General features: G+C 41.7%; 1 protein-coding gene across 5 annotated transcripts in view; it reads left to right on the top strand.

Annotated features, from left to right (window-relative positions):
• The window catches only part of MGME1 (mitochondrial genome maintenance exonuclease 1), a 318,759-nt gene that overhangs the window by 294,627 nt on the left and 4,571 nt on the right, over positions 1 to 19,561 (top strand). The window lies entirely within an intron of this gene.

Here is a 19,561-nt window from a genome sequence, read left to right as displayed (position 1 = left end):
TTAAAAAAGCGAATCTAGATCCAAGTAGATTTCAGAACTACAGGCCAGTAGCAGGACTACCATGGCCTTCTAAGATTCTGGAAAAAGTGGTGACCACTCAACTGCAGAACTATGTTGATCAGGAGAATCTGTTAGACCCATTACAGTCTGGCTTTCGCCCAGGTTTTGGGACAGAGACGGAGCTATTAACAGTGTGGGATGATTTGTTGGAAACAGTGGATCAGGGGGGCAAGTCCTTGCTGGTTATGCTCAATCTGTCCGCTGCGTTCGACACGGTGGACCATGGGACCATGCTGAGACGCCTGATGGAAGTGGGAGGGGTGGGGGAAAAGCCCTGCTATGGTTTAGATCTTTCCTTTGCAGCAGAGAACAACGAGTTTAACTGGGAGATTTCCTGTCAGACTCAGTATTACAAAGCTGTGGAGTCCCTCAGGGAGCCTCCCTTTCCCCACTGCTTTTTAATCTGTATGTAAAATTGCTTATGGATAGTTTAAGAAAGCATGGTATTCAGTTTCACTCTTACGCGGATGATACCTAGGTGTTCCTGAGAGTACAGAATCAAGAGGAAAGTTATGAGAGAGTGGAACAGTGTCTACAAGAGATAGAGTTGGATGTGTGCAAATCAGCTATTGTTGAATGCCAGCAAAACTGAAGTAGCTGTTTTTGCCTCAAAACATCATTTACAGAAGGAGAAACTGCATCCCCCCTGCCTTTTGGGGACGCAGCTGAATTTCTCCAAACAAATTAAGAACTTAGGCTGTATCTGGGAAGAGAATATGGAAAGTGGAGCTCAAGTGAGTGCAAAGGTGCAGGCAGCTTATTACTCATTGCGCATGAGGACAGAGCGGTCGTTACCGGTACTCTGGGTAACTCGAAGTTATACTATGGCAACGCATTATTGTCAGGTATTCCAGCCTATCAATTGCGGAGGTTGCAGCTGGCCCAAAATGCAGCCGTTAGACTGGTGCACAAGGTAAAAAAATCAGATTCAATCTCTACCTTGAAGAAAGCCCTGCACTGCTTGCCTGTAAAAGAGAGAATAGAGTTCAAGATCCTCTGTCTGGTCTATAAGGGCGTGAGTAAGATAGGACCAGCATACCTATCAGACAAAATCAGAAGGTATATTCCTACCCGACAGTTGCACTCAGCAGACCAAAATGTGCTCTGTATACCAGGCACTAAATGTGTGAAGAAAGGGGATCGTAGGTTTTCTGTCTATGGGCCCAGAGCGTGGAACAAATAACCTAGAGAAATCCGTGATATTAAAAGCCTCTCGGCTTTCCGGAGGGCTATAAAAACTTATTTGTTCTGCTAGGCCTCTGACAGAGTAATTGTGCTAATTATCCTCATAAAATGCAGTGGACCTCTCAGAGACATATGTTCAATTGAAACATCTGCGCCCAGTTACGATTCAGTTCGTCAGGTGCGCGATACAAATGCCACAATACAATACAATACAGTACAAACCCCATCAACACGCCCCCTCTCACACACAATACAAACCCCAAACACATGCACCAGTTGTTTAAGGGAACGTTCAATACAGTGCACAGAAAGTGCACGTTTCAAGTTCTTCCTACATTTTTATGTTAAAACGAAACCATTCTACAACGGTATCTTTTTCAAATAAAAGTAAAGGAACAGTAAAACTTAATTTGCAAAAGTAGTGGAGCACTGCTCCCAACCGTTCCCGCTCACTTACAACACTGATTGCAGTGACATATTTTCTACAAACCGCACGCACACTTTACTTCACTGTGCTCCGTGCAGAGACGGTGTGTCAGTTTCATGGGTCATTGAAGGGTAAGCAGCTCATCAATCAAATTAATGGCCCATTTAACACGCCCAACGTCCACTGGAGGATCCTGCTCCTTGTTCCCACTGGGCCTCAGGCGGCAGCTGTGCTACAGCCATAAATAGGTAAGTTTAGATAGCAAAATCCGTAGGCGGTAGGACTGCTTGAAATGCAGTAGCGTACCGCAGGAATCGGTAGCGTTGGCAAGTATGAGTTAATGTTAGCTTTCTTTTGTGTACTTTTTGAGATGCACAAAGAACGGGTTGACGCTACAATTTTTTGCTATTGTTATGTGTGCATGCATTGTTTGTTTATGTTTATGTTTAGCATTTGTATAGCGCACCAGGTACCCTAAGGCTTAAGGGCGCTTAGAAACGACAACACAAACAGTGAGAAACATACAGGAGTGGAAACCAACTCCAAGACAGGTTCATATGCAGAAATCGTGCACCGGTCTGGTCTGGCCTACGAAAAAGTGCAGTTTTCAGGACCTTTTTAAAGATTTCCACAGAGGTGGTAGTCCTCAGTGTAACTACCAACGAGTTCCACTTAAGGGGTGCTGCTGAGATGAAGGCTGAGTCTCTGGATATTTTGGTTTTCATATGTGGCATAGCCAGAGTATTTGTTTCATCCGAGCAGAGGGATCGGATGTTATTTTCGACTGAGACTAGTTCTTTCAGATAAAGTGGCATAACTCCGTGTATGCATTTCTGAGTGATGAGGAGAAGCCTAAACATAATCCTGGCCTGCACCGGTAACCAGTGCAGGCTACGCCGAGCCTCCGACACATGGTCTCTTCTTGATGGACCTTTCACTACCCTAACTGTGCCATTCTGTATGACCTGCGGCCGATGAATGTCCGATAACGGCAACCCTACAAGCAGACTACAACAATAGTCAATCTTGGAGCCGATTATGACTCTTGACAGGGTTTCGGCATTAGATTCTGATATAAAAGGTCTGAGGCAGCGAAGCAGCTTGAGAAAATATGAGGCAGATGAGACCAATTCGTTCACTTGTGTATTCATACTCAAATTTTTGTCCAGATAAATGCCTAGAGTTTTCACCTTACTCAAAACCTCAATATGACAGCCATCTATAATGAAAGATGTGTAGCTGGATCCTAGCTTATCTAATTTGGCCTCTGAGCCAATAATTAGAAGCTCAGTTTTTGAACTATTTATGGCTAGACCATTCACAACCATCCAATCCTGAATTTTCTTATATAATTCATTAATTCTTGATTCGTCTTCTGCATGGGAGCCAGATATGGGGATGACACATTGAGTGTCATCCGCATAATTTGCTAATGTGATCCCCTCGTTCTCGAGCATCTGGAAAAAGGGAATCCTAAATATATTATAGAAGCATTGCGACACACAAGCTCCTTGAGGGACCCCATACGTAAGAACAGTCGGCTGTGCTTCTGCAATGTCGCTGGCCACTCTGTTTTGTCTATTCTTCAAGAAAGAGATGACCCAATTAGTAGCTTCTTCCGAAAAATTGGCATTCTGCCTTCGCCTGGTGGACAGAATGTCATGGTCCACCAGGTCGAAGGCAGCCGACAAATCTAAGATCATAAGGAGTGAAATGTGACCACTATCCATCCTCTGTAGGAGATGAGATTTAAGTGCCAGCAGAGCTGTTTCGGTGCCGTGGTTCAAACGGAACCCAGACTGAAATTTATGATAAATCTGATTGTGTTCAAGAAAAATGGCAATCTGATTATAGGCCATTCTGTCCAGAATCTTCAATAAGAACGGAGTGTTGGTAATGGGCCTATAATTGGACGCAGTAAGGGGGCAAAGATTAGGTTGTTTTAGCAATGGAGTAATCCATGCTTTTTTTATGTTGCTTGGGACTTCATTCGCTGAAAGTGAAGCATTAACAAACTTGGTTAAGGCTGGAATGAGAACTGGGGAACATTCTTTGATTAAAAGCGAGGAGCAAGGATCTCCTTTACAGCTTGTACTTTTTAAATTAGAAATCATCTGCATTGCACTAAGTTTACGTGTGGGCGTGCCACAACATCACCACAGTGACCTTCATGGCTGACATTAGTTGTTGACAGCAGTTGCTGAAACCGTGCACTCCAGGTATTTTCATAACGTACATGCCCAGCGTCGATGAACCTGTCATGTGAGAAGGTAGGTCCGAAAACGTGGTACATCAAGAGAAGCTACAGCAGACATGCGCGCACACATGGCGTACGGTAGCAGTGTTTTTGTATACAGTCGTTGCTCAGAGATCATTTGAATAATTTACACACACCATTATGTACTGTTGGAAGTGGTTTTATTTTGTATACAATGTTCACAAGAAAGTGTAAAATGCTTGCAACCACTGCTTTCCTCCTTTTGTGGATAAATTCCAGCATAGAATGGCGTCTGTAAAAGGATTACTTTGTGGTTCTTGGTGGTTTGTGTGGAAGAATACAATTTTTATGTAATTTAGGAAAGGAACCACCTGTTGTTTCTGTAATGCTTTAAATCGTAAAGGTTATCAGGTTGCTTCTTATTGCCGGAAACGCGAATGGACATACAGGGCTGTAGCGATCGTACCAGATGACAATGAGCGAAAACACACCGCTTATGGTAATCTTGCAATGCTTTCTCCACCACCTGTCTGTTGGGAGGTGAAAGCTGTAGCATGGGCAGTAAGGTGCAAGTTATCTGTGAAGAAACAGGTATAAGAATACATTTAAGTAGTGGTTCTCAGTGGTAGCATAAAGAACAAGGTTATGCAGGAAGTATGTCGTAAACGGACACTAGGTGGCCAGGTCATGGACCTTTGGGTGGCGTACTGTGTGTTATTGATTAGTGTCATATGGTCGCCCACTGCCTTCCTCTCTGTTTTGTAGGTGCTACTCTTATTGTACGGTTACACATCTGTGATTCATCTTTCAAGCGTTGTTAACACCCCCTCCTTTTATGTGTTTGCTTTTCATAAAAGATGACAGTGGCAGGGAGTGCCGTCAGAACCACGGCATATTTCATCTGTGCATGTCCAAAGAAACATTAAAAAAAAAAAATATATATATATATATATATCACTGGGATCCACCCCGATTGTATGACTATTCAGGAGCTGTTTTGCAAAAAAATGCAACACTACAATATTACCTGTCAACGTTTGTGTGCCGGTCGTCTGCTATATGGACCTCTGGCAGTTAATTGCAATACAACGGATGCGCGTACAACTCCCAAGTGTTTGCAAGGTAATTGTAAGGACAATACAAGCAATGTAGCAGCACATGATTGATGATATAGTGTGCTGTTTCAGTGCACGATTTGCGTTCACTGTCAGTGTACAGTTTCATGATAGCTTAGGGGCAACATACTCGCCTTAGAAGCAAGACGACGCGCTCAGAAACCTTTGGGAATTAAAAGTGTTATAAATAACCTATCATATCATATCATATAATTTTGCATGGGATGGAGAACTGTGTCAAGTAAACAAAGAACACTCGTATCTGCCTTTAACGCAAAATGGTGGAGACATGGCACTGCAACGCAGCGTGGCCAATGCTGTTACAAACCCCCGTACAGTGTATGCGGACAAACTCTATGGTCTGGTAACTTCATAATTATGCATAGTGATCTGTGTCCTACTACATTGTAATCCCACTACACATGTACTGTAAAGTTGTACTTACATTACTTCTGCAAATTCTGTGTTTATACTGTGTCGACAGGTAATTGATCTGTGCAGCGTATTGAACAATTGCAGACTACATTTGCGGAACATATGCACAGCCAATATACTGTACGTTATCTATGATTTTATTTTTTTACATTTCTTTCATTGTCTGTCCTTGGATCAAACCATGCGTCCCACTCAAGGCTGTTTTACAGTGAGCATGTGTCCTGTTGATAGAGAAGTATGTTAGGTTTTGCTTTCTGGAGATCAGGCGGCTAAAGAAAAAGAAATCAGGCAGCAAAGTGTTTTGATATCACTGTGCTTTTCCGAATGGTAGTAGTGTGTTTACGTTGTAGTAAGTTTGACATACATGGAGAGATGGTGGTATCTTACTCCTGCTGCACTGAATGTTCAGATGACAAAATACATAAATGTAAAGTAAGAGGCCCTATGTACTATTTATATGTGTAGTGCCTTACGAAGCAATGGTGTACGATGGCAGACTGTGTGTGTGATGGCTGCACACAGGTCAGTGGCAGGGCCATCTTATGCAGTTTGATGTCTTTTGCATGAATATATTCTCTCGTTCATCCATGAAAAGGAATAATTTAACACGTTCTTCAAACATTGTAAGGGGGTGTGTGGTTTTGAATTTCTGTCTCCATTACACATTAAAAAAGAGAAGCAGAAGTTTTAAATTTTGAGGCGTACCACACAATTTACGATATGGTTGCTGAGTTCTGCACCATGTGCTGCACTGTATTCTGTGTTGAATACATTCCAGGGAAATGGTGTGCATAACAAGAAAGATGAACTAATGCCGTAAACGATGCTAATGGCATGCGAGGAGGGAAATCTTATAGCGCATGGGACAGTTACATAACACATATGGATGCATTTTTCTGTTTGGGTTTTTGTGAATGTGCACAATATTGGGTAGGTTACTGTACTATACTGCATTGAATGTGTCCACTGATTACAGGCTTAGGTGAAGAGGATATTCGGGAAAGAGGTTGTCCATTGTGTGGAAGTATTCAAATACAATGTGAGCTAAAATGGCTAAGGGGTAGGTGGCTGTGTTATGTGTTGGGTTTGTGGTGAGTGCATACATGTTTGCATGCATGGTTGTACAGTGCAATGGTAGTTGTGGCCAGGGTGTGCAATATTGACTGCATGGCTGGAGCCTGTACACTGTACATTGTGTACTGAAGGCCGGGGGCATAAGTAGCACAGTGTCATGTAGCTCTACATTGAAAATTGTGGCAATTGTATGTGGTTTGTAGAAATATGTGGACACATTACCCTTCGCAGATTATGAAGAGGTATGACACCTATAATTTCATACTTACTGTTTCTATTGTGGAGGGTGTGTGCAGTTCTTTGTGTATGGGTTGTGAAATGTAGTAATCGTTCCTTTATTATCTGTAAAAAAAGAGAATATAACATGTTGGAGCAGGTATGTCGTCATTTTGTAGTTCATTACATTGCAGACATTTTTACACTTTGTGGACCCTCATAATGAGTATTTCATAGGTACAATGCATTAAACAAGTGTACTGTGCAATGTGTGCAGTTCCTGTGTTCCTTTGCATAATCATTGGGTCTGTGGGGGAAAAAACATCCATGCTGGATTTAAAAAAAAGGCATGCACATTTATTTGCTATTACCTTGCACAGTCCATTACAGTACAGTGTGCACTCATTGTAGCACTGTGTAAGGTGCACTGTTGTAGTATGAGGAATCGCAATGGTGTACGACCTCTGTTTTGTATGTGTGTGTGTTACTACTATGGTTGCAGTTGTATGGTTTGGTTTATTATTTGTAATGCGCCGGAATACCCGAGGGTAACAGGGCGCAGCAGATACAAGAATTTGCGAAGCTTAGTTACAGACAATAAAATATATACATGACATATACTCAGTAATAATGTAGGAGAGCAGACAGTATATACATATATACAGTTAACAATTGCATAATCAGATGAAAGGAGGGAGAGGCGTCCTGGTTCAGTATGTTTAGATGGCGGCTGTCTTCAGCCAAGACATCAACTTGGAGCGGATGTTTTGGTAGGGTAAGTCCATTCTAAGAGTGGGTGGTAGGGAGTTCCACAGTTTCGCCGCTTTCACTGGAAAGCTGTTGCCTCCTATGGTAGAGAGTTTGTAGTTGGGGACTGAGAGGCAGTCTCTATATGCTAACCTTGTCGGTCTCGAGGATGTCAGTCTGTGAAATTTGTCTGTCAAGTAGATGGGGGCCGCGTTATTAAGGGACTTGTGGGTGAGTGAGGCATTTTTAAGGGAGATTTTGTCTTTAATGGGGGTCCAATTGTTCTGCTGGCTGTATACTGTTATGTGGTCTCTTCTGGAGATGCCCAAAGCCTCTCTAAGTGCATTATTCTGGAGCGTTTGAAGCTTGCTAGTAATGGCTTTGGAGGATTCAAGATAAAGCGTGTTACAGTAGTCTAAGCAGGATAGTATGAGGGCTCTGGCCAAGGTTAGGCAGCTGGTGACGGATAGAAAGGGTTTGGCTGTGCGGATCAATTTGCATGTGTAAGCCGTGGAGGAGGGCTAGTGAGTTCACTTGTCTATTAAAGGAGAAGTTGGAATCCAAGTAGAAGCCCAGTGTTTTGACTTCATGTCCCACTCTGATGATGTTGCCATCAATCATGAAGGAGGAGTAAGCTGGGCTTAATTTCTTTAGGCTGGCAGTGGTACCCAAGGTGATGAGTTCAGTTTTATCATCATTCAGGCATAGACCGTGGGTGGCCATCCATGCCTGGAAGATGATGTAAACCCTATACACCAAGGCCAAATCCTGTCCATAATCTCCAGAAAGCGGAAGGAGGATCCGAGTATCAACTGCATAGTTAGTGTAGGTGATACCGAGATGATCCAGATCATCGAAAAGGGGCTTGGTGAATGTTATACAGTGTAGGGGAGACACAGGATCCCTGAGGTACGCCACAGGTGATGGGTATAGGGTCTGCAGCATCTATGGGTGAAAAAACCCTCATGGTTCTGCCATCGAGGAAGGCTCTAATCCATGTAATGGCCTCGGGGCAGAAATGGGCAGCCGTGTGTAGGTGGGTGCAAAGGACCGAGTGGTCGACCAGGTCGAAAGCTGCAGAGAGGTCAAGGAGGAGGAGTAACGCTGCTTGGCCATTGTCTCTGAGCAGATCGATCTGTGTTTTAAGGTCGATGAGAGCTGTCTCAGTCCCATGTTTGGGTCGGAAGCCTGATTGTCTGGCTCCTAACAGGTGGTGTTCTTCCAAGTGCTTCTGTATTTGAACATTGGCTACCTTGTCCAGGATTTTCAGGAGGAACGGTACCGTTGTTATAGGTCTGTAATTAGTGGGGGTAGCTGGGTCAAGAGTAGTTTTTTTTTAGTAAAGGTAGAACCCAGGATTGTTTTAGATTAGTTGGGATGGACTCAGTGGCGAAGGAGGCATTGATTCACTTTGTGATAAATGGGGAGAGGTCACGGGCAGCGTCTTTTATAAGCTGAGCTGGGCATAGATCTCCCTGGCAGTTAGAAAGCTTCAGTGCCAAGATGATTTTCTCGACCTTGAGGATGGTCACTTTTGTGAAATTGAATCAGGTATGTTCACTTGTAGTCTGCTTCTCTGGTAGCTTGGACAGGGCAGGGTTATTCAAAGATGCTTTTTTGCAGGATATTTTATTTTGTAACGTGGCGATTTTGTTAGCTAAGGCATTTTGGATGTCGGTGCACCAGTTCTTATCCTTGATGCAGTTGTCTGGTGGTGCTATAGGGGTTTCCACTTCTTTCAGAATAGAAAATAGTTCCTTCATGTTTGAACTGGCTTGGGAGATGCGGGAGTCAAAGGATGTGCGTTTGGCTAAGATGATTTCTTTTTTATACATGGCCGCTAGTTTGGTGAATTTGATTTTGTTGGCTACTGATGGGTCTCTTTTCCAAATAGTTTCACAATTTCTTGTTTTCTGTCTTAAGCTTTTGAGGAATGGTGTGTACCAGTTGTTCAAGTGTGTTTTGGGCTTGCTTGACCTAAGTTTGAGAGTGGCGATTAAGTCCAGGGAGGTGGACATAATTGTATTATATTCCTCGACTAGGCTCTCAGGATTCAGGTTGTCAGGGAGTGAGTTAAGTGTGGGGAGAAGGTTGGGGATGAGTCTCTCCGCCGTGATGCTCTTTTTGTTTCTCGTGAGAGTGGGTGGGGCTCTACTAGACTGCATAGGAGGGGGTCTGGTGGTGGACAGCAGGAATGATACCAGGTGGTGGTCGGTCCTGGCTAGTGGAGAGATGTCAGTGATGTTAGCTAGGTAATTATAGTCAGCCACCCAGTCAAGTATTCTCCCCTTGTCATGGGTGGGTTGTAGGCTTCTTTGAGTAAATCCTAATTCAGTCAGGGTGTTCAGCGTGGTGATGGCGGCTTGGTCGTCGGGGTCGTTGAAACCCAAATTGAAGTCTCCTAAGGTGAGCACCTGTGTAGAGTTTTTTAGGTTAGTCGATAGGATAGTGTTAAGATCCTCATTGAATGGGCCTAATGGGCCTGGAGGGCGATAGATCATTTGGATGTTAAGGGTTTGGGTGTTGGTAATGGGAACTTTGGCTGAGAGTAGTTCGCAAGAGGGGACGCTGATGGTGGTAGCTACTCTAATAGTAAGGCTACATTTATGAATGATGGCAACACCGCTTCCTCTGGAGTTAGGTCGGTCTTGTCTCAAGATAGTGTAATTATCAGGGACTGCTAACATAAGCATGGGGCCTGCTGCCGGATGGAGCCAGGTCTCTGTAATGGCATGGAGGTCTAGGTCTTCATTAATAATTAAGGGAGTATGGGAGTTGGTGTTTTGGACTGTTTACCTGCTTCCTTTTGTTAGCACTGTTTCTTTATGTATTTGGTTGCTGCTGATTTTTTCCAAGTATTGTGCTATTGCAATGTGCTACTGCAGAATTGTGAGGATAGTTACGTACCTGTTGGTGTACTGTAACTGTTCATACTTTGAAAGTGTTTGAGGATATGTTTGTATAGCACAGTGGTTGGTGAAGGTTGAGTTGGCCTGTGTCACTCCTGTAAGTAATATTGCAGTATTTTTGTTGCAGTTAGATACCAGTGTCGTTTGTATAGGGTACGTTTGGAAGTTCGTGCACTCCTGCTGGTAGTTTGCATCTTTCCACATTTTGATGTGGTGGTGCACCACTATGGGTTTACGTACTGATGCTTATATCTAAAATTGAATTTGTATGGGCATTGTTAGACAGGTGGTGATGTAGTTTTTGAGATTACTGAGGATAGTTTTGAACTTTTTTCTAGTTCCACAGTGTAGAAGGTCATTCCTTTTCTTGTGCAATTAAGTAGATAATGGTGTGTGTTCGGGAGTGGGGTATTCCAATTTTGAACATCAATGCGTACATTTTGGCCTTAGGAATATTAAGTAGGTGTTTACAAGATTTGCAGGTAATATCTGCTTTGGAATAATGGAAGTATCATTGCATTCCCACCTTGACCATTGCTTTCTAATGTATTCATTATAGTGGCCTGCACTGGTTGTGTCGCCTGTGTGGTAGATTATGGCTACTGTTGTGAAGGTTTTCTTGTCAATTGATGCTTGTCCGTGTGTGAAGGTAGTAAGTTTGCAGTTATTTTGTTCCATCTGCTTTGTACCCTAAAAGCATTAATATAAGCATCCTGAATTACATGGTTGCAGAGAGTGCATGTATGTTTCCACATGTGAGAAATCTGAAAAGTTTCATTTATTGGTATGCTTTTGCTTTTCAGGATTTGTTGCAAGTACATTAGAAATTCCTGTGGATCTTCTTGTCTGTTTAAAGTGAATTTCACCATTCCAACACAGTAGTCCAATTCCTGCCTTACTCTTGAGACACTGTGTGTTGTCAGGATTATTTGCTGCATTTCTGTGAAGGATTAGCATTAGTAAACACAACTGGTCGGAGCCATTTAAATAAATGTTTTCAACAATTGGTGGCATTTGGAAGAGAACATTTATTGCTACATTAGCATAGCAATTTACATCAGTTGTATTGGAAAATGTGAAGGAACCAGGTAGTTCTGTGTCTGAGTACTTAGATGGATGTGCAGATGCTTCCTTTTCAGAGGTACTTTTCTTTGTGTGTGGAGTTGGGTATGTGTGGTCCTTGTCGGTCCTTCTTTTTTTTTGTGTGTTTTTGGTAGTTGATGCAGTATGAGCTGATTTTAATTTCTTTGGTGGTACTGTTGGCAAATAATTTAGAACTTCTGATTGCATGAGTTTTCTTTTAGAACCTTTCTGTTTTTCAGGAACAGGGTACATTTTGAGATGTGGTGTGTACACAGCATGTAGTTTATTGTACTTTATGATGCAAGGAATGTCAGCGCTGTCTGCACTTAAATCAAAATTGACTAGATATAGTCCCTCAAGTGTAGGTAGGCATGATAGTGCTACGTAACTCATGCCTTCTTGAAAGACTGCTGGCAATATCAATTAATGCTTAATCTAAGGTTAGACCTTGCGATCTATGAATAGTCACTGCATAGGCTAGTGACAGAAAACTGTTCTCTACGTACATAAATTTCTTTGAAAAGAAGTAATCACCCTGTTGTGCGTCCTATTCTTTTAACTTCTGAAAGTTTGTCAAACTGGACGTTGACAAACTAAATGCTGTTGTCATGCGGGTATGTTTGAAAGCCAACAACTGATCCAAGGGCTCCATTAACTAAACCTTGCTCTACGTCAAGGTTACGCTTTAGCATTACTCTACAGTTAACACACAATGTCAAACCAGCTGTGTTGGAGATAGAGTTTTCTAAGGCTTTTAGTTGTGCTATGGCTTGTTGACACATAGGTAGTGTCATACCGTGAACGTCCATTTTGTCTGTGGAGTGAGTTTCCACTAGTGGTTGCATTTCTTTTTTCAGCAATGTTGCATTGAATTGTGCACAACTTGCTAGATTTGGCATTAAGGACATACAGCTCATTTTTTTGTGAGCTAATTGCTCCATGACATCAGTAGCACATGTGTTATGCCCATATAGCTCATGAATGCATCTGGTATTTAGGGAAGACCGTGCTTCCTTTGATAGTACACCAATTCATATGTTTTTTTTAAATGTTGGCAAAGGTGAGGTCTGCAGACTGACGCATGTTTTCACTTAGTTCTCTGTATTGGAAATGTTGACAGATTTACATTACTGATACTTTCAAGACTTTTACGGCACTGTTTGTGTCCTAGGGTTTTAAAGATAGGTTTGCCTTTCACTGGTGTTAATTGAAGGACATCTCCAGAAACAATCACATGTTTTCCTCCAAAGAGTTCTTCGTATTCTGTTTTGAGGACCTCTTGCAATCTGTTTCAACTCTGCGTACCTCCATAGCAGCTTCTGCTGAAAGTCTGTAGTGCTCTAATTTGTTTTGGTGTTCTACTGGAAGCAGTAGCAATCGGGGTACAGTGACACCACCTATGTTGTAGGCAGCTTAACCTGTGGGGGCGGTTACAACAGCTGAAAGGTTGTTAATTGTTGGAGGAATGTACTGATCATTTTTATTAAGAATGTTTTCCCTGAACCAGCTTCACCACTTACCTATAGCGGTACAGGTTTGTAGTTTTCACAGGTACAGGTTTTAGTTTCATGCCGTATACCATGTTCAATTTGTGTACTTACTTCTAGGAAAATGGTACGCTGTTCATTATTTAGTTGGGATTTTAGTACAGCAAACTCTTCTGCAGATTGCTCATATTGACACATGATAATCGTTACTTCTGTCATGGGTAATTCTCCCTCACTTGCTATGAGTGGCTGTCCAAGTGGTTCTTGGGTTCCTGTTACAGAAGGTTCGCTGCTCCCAGAAATGTCTACATTTAGTTGTGCTTGAAGTTCTTCTTCCTATTGGCGTTTATTGTCCAATATTGCTTTGTACCGTGTATAGCTTATATCTGTTATGATACTTTCAGTTGCATTGAAAGCATCTTCATAGGAGGCGTGGGTGACTCTGTATCTACCTTTTTTCTCATCTGGTTTAATGTTATTTTTGTATGAGAGGTTTTGAACTATGTGATACAGGCACATGGTTTCTAAAGTACCACTCCTGTTTGGGTAGTATGTGTTTAATAAGTTCTATGTCCTAGTACAATTTTAGAACTCTTTTTTTCTGGATACAGCAGGACCAAGACTTAGCCACACTATGTTTTCAGATTTTCCATATAAGGCGGTGCCGGTTAAACGGTCTACCGTTTCGTAGCTGCAACATTCTCTATGGGACAGAATTTTTATGACAAAGCTGTACAATTTCTGTGCCAGTGTTTTGTCAGATATGTCATCCCAGAGGTCTTTCAGCTCTGTTTTCTCTGCTTTGGTTAAGTAGGCTGTGACATATCGTGCAACTGCAGTGGAATTGTCTGCAATGTACTATACATCTATATTTACATTCCATAGGAGGGCAATTATTGTATTGTAATCGTTGATGTACTTTGACGCTTCGGTTCTTTTTATGCAGTATGTGTTCTTAGGAGATTTCCCTTTCAAACTGTGTCGAACCAAAGACCTGAATCTGTTCACTTGCCCTGTTGCTGAAACAAACTGGTCTAGGTAAATCAAAGCGGCATTTGGTGTAGTATTTGCCTTTGTTCTTGCACTTGCGCCGACAATACTTGCCACACTTGTGTCTTTGAAACTATTTGTGAATGAACTGCAAAAGAGTTGCATCACTGTCCTCACCAAATTTAGGAGCATTTGTAATCCACAAAAACATGTGGATGTGTGGTGCTCCTCTGGCTTGATATTCTTTTCTCCAAAAGAAGCGTTCCACTTCTCTGACGGGAGGACGTGCTTTATTGCAAATGAAGTGCAGCATGACAATGAAGCGATGATGGAAGTACCTTGATACATTTACAAGATCCAGAGAGCACAGTTCTCCTTGTGTTTTTATGTCTAAACCTGTTTTGGTTTGGTATGTGTAGGAAAGTGTGCAGGTCTTCCCATGCATACTATGCACAACTTAAAGTGACAAACCATGTGGGTGGGCCAAGGTTGCGTAGCATACACCATACATCTGCGTGCTGTCGGAACCAGTACTCTTTTGTACTACGCATGTTTGCCAAGAGATTTGTAATACTTGACTGTAAAACTTCATCCTTGTCTTGAAACTTTTGAAGTAACTGTGTAGCAGACATGTTTTGAAAATCTCCATAACATAGTGTTGCTAGCTCACTTTCAAAAAGGAGGTGAAATATTATTCCACGTTTTATCTAAATCTAGGGTCTTCACAATACATTTGTAAAGAGCGGTATTCTGATGCTGTTATTTGTGTGCATGTTTCATCGTATCGCCTACCTTTTCCAGTTGGGAAGAGTAGAGGGAAGGCTTGTACTTCTACACTTTTTTCCCATATACTAATTGGCAATCCTTTGGCTTGCCTCATTTGATATGTTTCTAGTGCATCGTCTACGGTGTCTTTGGAGTGCAGTGGGTGAATTGTGTAGTGATCTAAAATATTGCACACTGCAGTAGGATCTAGAGGTTCAAATTGGCCAGTTGTTGAGGAGTCCTGAATTACTTCGGTGGTTTCTCTTAGGTTTTCATCAACGTTTATTTCTGTAGTAATCATTGTTTTCTTTAAGGTACTGCAAGGCTTTCCTAACTTTGTTTAAGTCCAGTAGTTGCTGCCAATTCTTTTTATCATTTGTAGGTACACCATTTACCAGGATAATCAAAGATTGTTCTAATGGCCTTTGCACTCGTAGAGTGTCTATGTTTTCTTTCAGATCTAATGGTAAATAAACTACTTTCCCACAAATGGCTCTTAGTAATTCAGTGGGAGGCAATTTTGCAGTTTTTGGTTGAAGTCGTACTATTGCTTGAAATGGGTGCACTCTTTGGATTATAATGCTCTCATACAAATTAAGCTGCTGAAGTGCGTTTGGCAGTGGAAACTATTCCAAATTATTAGTGATTGCCCGTGAAGGCATTTGGTTAATGTCAGGTTTTGCAGTGCAGTTATGTGCACAGTATGGAGGGGTTGGTAATGTTGTATTTGTTTTCAGCTAAAGGTACAGAGCTAATTGAAACCATTGGGAATCCTCATTGTCTTCTATTTTGTGCATTATGTCTACTGTTTTGGTGCTCTTTCCATAGAAAGTTCTGCGACAACACACACATATTTGGTTTGGCACTTCAGCAGATATGCTTTTGAAGTTTTGTATTTCATTTTTGTATGTGTGACATAGAAAGTTGATAGTTACAAAGTTGTCACTACGGTTGTCTGAAAGTGATGGAGTTTGTAAGTGCTCTTCAGTTCTGAAATATTTCCATTGGATGTGCTCTATTTCTTCTAGCAGGTCTTTGGCAGTACCTTGCAAGAGATTATTATTTAACTGTTGTAGTGTTGAAGCTGGACTTTTTGCATAGTAGAGTTTGTAAATGAGATTTCTTGCAGTGTAATGGTGTGTTGCTAACATTTTGATATGGTGGAAGGTGCTTTTGCAAGTAGGTCCAGAAATACAGGCTAAGGAATGTCCTCGTAGTCCTGTGTGCGCACTGGACAGGAGTCTCGAGTTTGTAGTATGTTCATTTTGCCTTTGTCGTTGGCATTCACATAGAGATTGAGGAACTGCTGCAAAGCTTTAGTATTGGCGAACGTTACACATTGATGTGCAAGGCCATTTGTACGTGAGGCATACTGGTTTGGCGGAATGGACAGTGGCATCCAGGTTTGATGGGGATATTTGTGAGAGCAGTGTTTTTGCTTTCATTATGGTATTGTGTACCTTTTCATACCCTCGTACACTGTTATGTATGGCAATTTGGTTTATTTGCTCTTATTTGTATGATTCTTCATTGAAGTATGGCTCTGTGCTGGTGGTGTGACTCCACTCACCTGCACAGATGGTGCCAAAGGTATCTATGCTGACATTGCGTTGGTTTCGAAGTACTGACTGTGTTTACCAATTAATTTTGTTAGTGGTTTAATTCTGTTTAAAAGTAATATAATAAATGTCAGTTTCAGGATCATTGCACTGTCAACAAGAGCTTCCAGGATTACTTTTCTACTGTAAGTTTTAACGGTATAGCGTGATTTCTCACTTCTACTTCGAAGGTTCTGAAGGACTCTGTGGTGGAACATTTTTTGCAAAATTAATTTTTGGGAATGCATCCTTGTGGTGACATTACCATTTGTACGTGCTCTGTTAGCAGTAATGGGCGATGCACTCTTTTTAGTGCATTTCTTTTCAGTTCTACATTTTGACAGAGGGTTTACAGTTTCCTACCTGGTAGGTGATTCCCTTTTCGTTAGGGACTGTTTTAGCTCTTCTGTTCGAGCTTTCTGTACAAATTCTGCTAGGGATGGATGGCTCCTTTCTATGCTTTAATGTTGCGCTGATCTATTTTTGCATTGTTGTCTACGGTGTTGCTGTTTGGTAGGCATTCTGTAGTAGCAGTTGGATTAAAAAAAGGGAAGTGTGGGTGTGCAGAGTTTGAAATGTATATGTGTGCAATGTGCATGAGTGGTTGAATATGGGGGTAAGCATATAATTAGAAGTGTGTCACTGTGTAATGGGCTGCAACTTTCGGTTGGGAACACCACATTACTATCTGGCGGGTTGTATTATGGTGAAATGATGACAATATACAATGCAGAACTACAGAGGTGACATGAGTAAGAATGAAGCACATACTTGTGGTTTGACGCACTTGTGCGGCTTACAATCCAAGAACATTGCACTCTCTTAGGAAGATGTAAAATGCTGCTATGGTACTGTACTTACTTTGTTGGTTGTTGGGAGTACGTTTATTCTCTGTTGTATTTTGAAATTCACACGCCAGTGGTTTTAGGATAGAGGTGGGTAAGAAAATATGTTTGTTAATGGCACAGTGATTGCATTTGGAGAATACATTCTTTGAAAGTCTAAGAGGTAGTGTGTGTGTGGAAATGGATGGTTTACTATTTGAATGGGGACTTGGGAACATGAGTGTGTTTTGGAAAGGGGGTAAGTGGGTTATTTGTAACTGTGTTGTATGACGTGCTCTTTAGCAAGCGTGTATTTGTGTAGGACTATTTAGTTTGAAAATTGATTACTTCTCATTGTAGAAGGATGAGAAAAAGGTTTGGGAAGATGTACAGATTGCAAATGAGAATGTTTTTGTGTGTCCAATTACTTTTACTTTTCTGCATATATATGCTTGCTATATGAGTGCCGCAATAGTTTGTTGTTTTATTTATTTATGCACATTTATGCATGGTACCGTTCTCCAAGCAGACATACATTTTTTTTGTTTTTAAAGTAATATTGCAATCTGTGATGTGTGGCATGTTAGTGGCAGGCAGGCGGTTGTTATGCATGCATTTGTTTCTGTCATCATTGACATTTGTGATGTCATCTTTGATATCATGGCTGTTAGTCCTAGCAGAGCACAGTGGTGGCGTGAGTTATGGTTGCTTAGGTTACCATAACTTGCGAATTTCGGGGGGTTTCGGTTTTACTAGTAAGCATAATATGGATAGGTTGATGTTACTGCAAAGTTACCATAACGTCCCTTTTTAACAACGTTTTTTCACTGAATTTGATAGGTTTTTAGTAGGCCACCTTAACTGTAACGTTCCTATATTGTAGTTTTTTCAGTAAATATGTGTTCAGTAAATGTGCAACTTAACCATAACGTCCCTTTTAACAACGTTTTTTTACTGGAAATATATATATATTCATCCATCTCAAGTTCAGGCAGAGAAACGTTTCCTAGCCTTCATAGTCACTCTTCTTGAAGAAGCCTGCTCTCTGCAATGAAAAAAGGTGAACAACCCAGCTGTACTATTTGATTCAGTACGCTCTCTAGTGAACATGCTCCCATAGGTGAATTTGTTCTATTCCCTCAGAGCACTGGCTGGGGCGATCTTGCATTATGGCTTATTGTAGCACAAGAGACCTATTGTGTCATGGTGTATACTATTATACTCAAAAAGCACATGAATAAGTTACAATCGTATGAACTTATGTGACTCAACTTCAAGAGAATAATACATATTAATGCTTTCCTTAAACTGCTGACTACCTTTCAAAACAGCATGAATTTAAATAACGGTTTTTTTTGCACAAGGACTTTTGGGGGAGAGATCCTTGGGGGGAGAGATCATGTATCTTGAGAAAGTAGCTCTCTATTCCATCACTACCAGATACTTCTAATACAGTCTAGTGTTGACAGTCAGTAGCACAGTGACATGGAGACAGGACACACCAGCCAAGAGATCCTACTTTGAAGTAATTCCACACCATCACTAGAGGGGTTGACTTGAGAGGCCAGGAATAAAATGGATTTAAGGGCTTTATTCTTCAGGAAACTTCTCCATTAATCAAACAAGCTGTTTGCCACATATAAGACGTGCGTTGCCACCGCCCCCCTCATTCTTACACAGCTCAACCCCAACTGGCATTCACATAGAACAATAATTCAAAGCACTCACCCAACACACTCTGAGCTGTACGTGCGAACAGCACTCCTCAAAATTCTATCTTCAGTTATAATTGCCAGCCTGGAAAAGCACACAAGACACAGCACCCTACAAGTGATTAATTCCTCATCACCAATCTACAAACATGATTAATTCCATGCTACTGCATGTCCAAGTGGGTAAACAATTCAGTGTTTCCCAGCCTTTGCAGTCCTTAGAAACGAAAGCGGTACACAAAGGAACATGGGGCCTCATTATAGGTGAGCCGGTCTGGAAATAAAGGTTCCGTTAATAAGTTACCGCTACCTTTTCCGGACCGGCTCACTTAGAGTACTGAAACAACCGGGAGGCCTGACCTGCCAGTAGCTCAGGCCGCTACCGACAGGATTTTCAGTGAGCACCTGCATTGTTACTAACGGCGCCGGTGCTTCAGGGTTCCCATTCTCATGGAGTCCTATGGGACTTCATGGGAATGGAAACTTACTGTACCGCCGCCACATGTGATATCCCGGTAGCACTGGTATGTCAGGCACTGGTAACAGTAATACAAGGTTACCGGCAACCTCGTAATAAGGGCCATGGTAGGAAAGATTATAATTTTGTTGTTGTTGTACAATTCCATGTCATTGTGCATTGTAACATACATTTAAATGTTAATTATCTATGTGCAAGTGTCGGTAAGGAATTGGTGATTCCTAATTATAGTGTTATA

The sequence above is a fragment of the Ambystoma mexicanum genome, chromosome 4q (assembly GCF_040938575.1).
Source record: "Ambystoma mexicanum isolate Mex_15411 chromosome 4q, UKY_AmexF1_1, whole genome shotgun sequence".
Lineage (NCBI taxonomy): Eukaryota > Metazoa > Chordata > Amphibia > Caudata > Ambystomatidae > Ambystoma > Ambystoma mexicanum.
The sequence above is the reverse complement of the archived record's forward strand: the minus strand, read 5'-3'. Positions and strand labels throughout refer to the sequence as shown.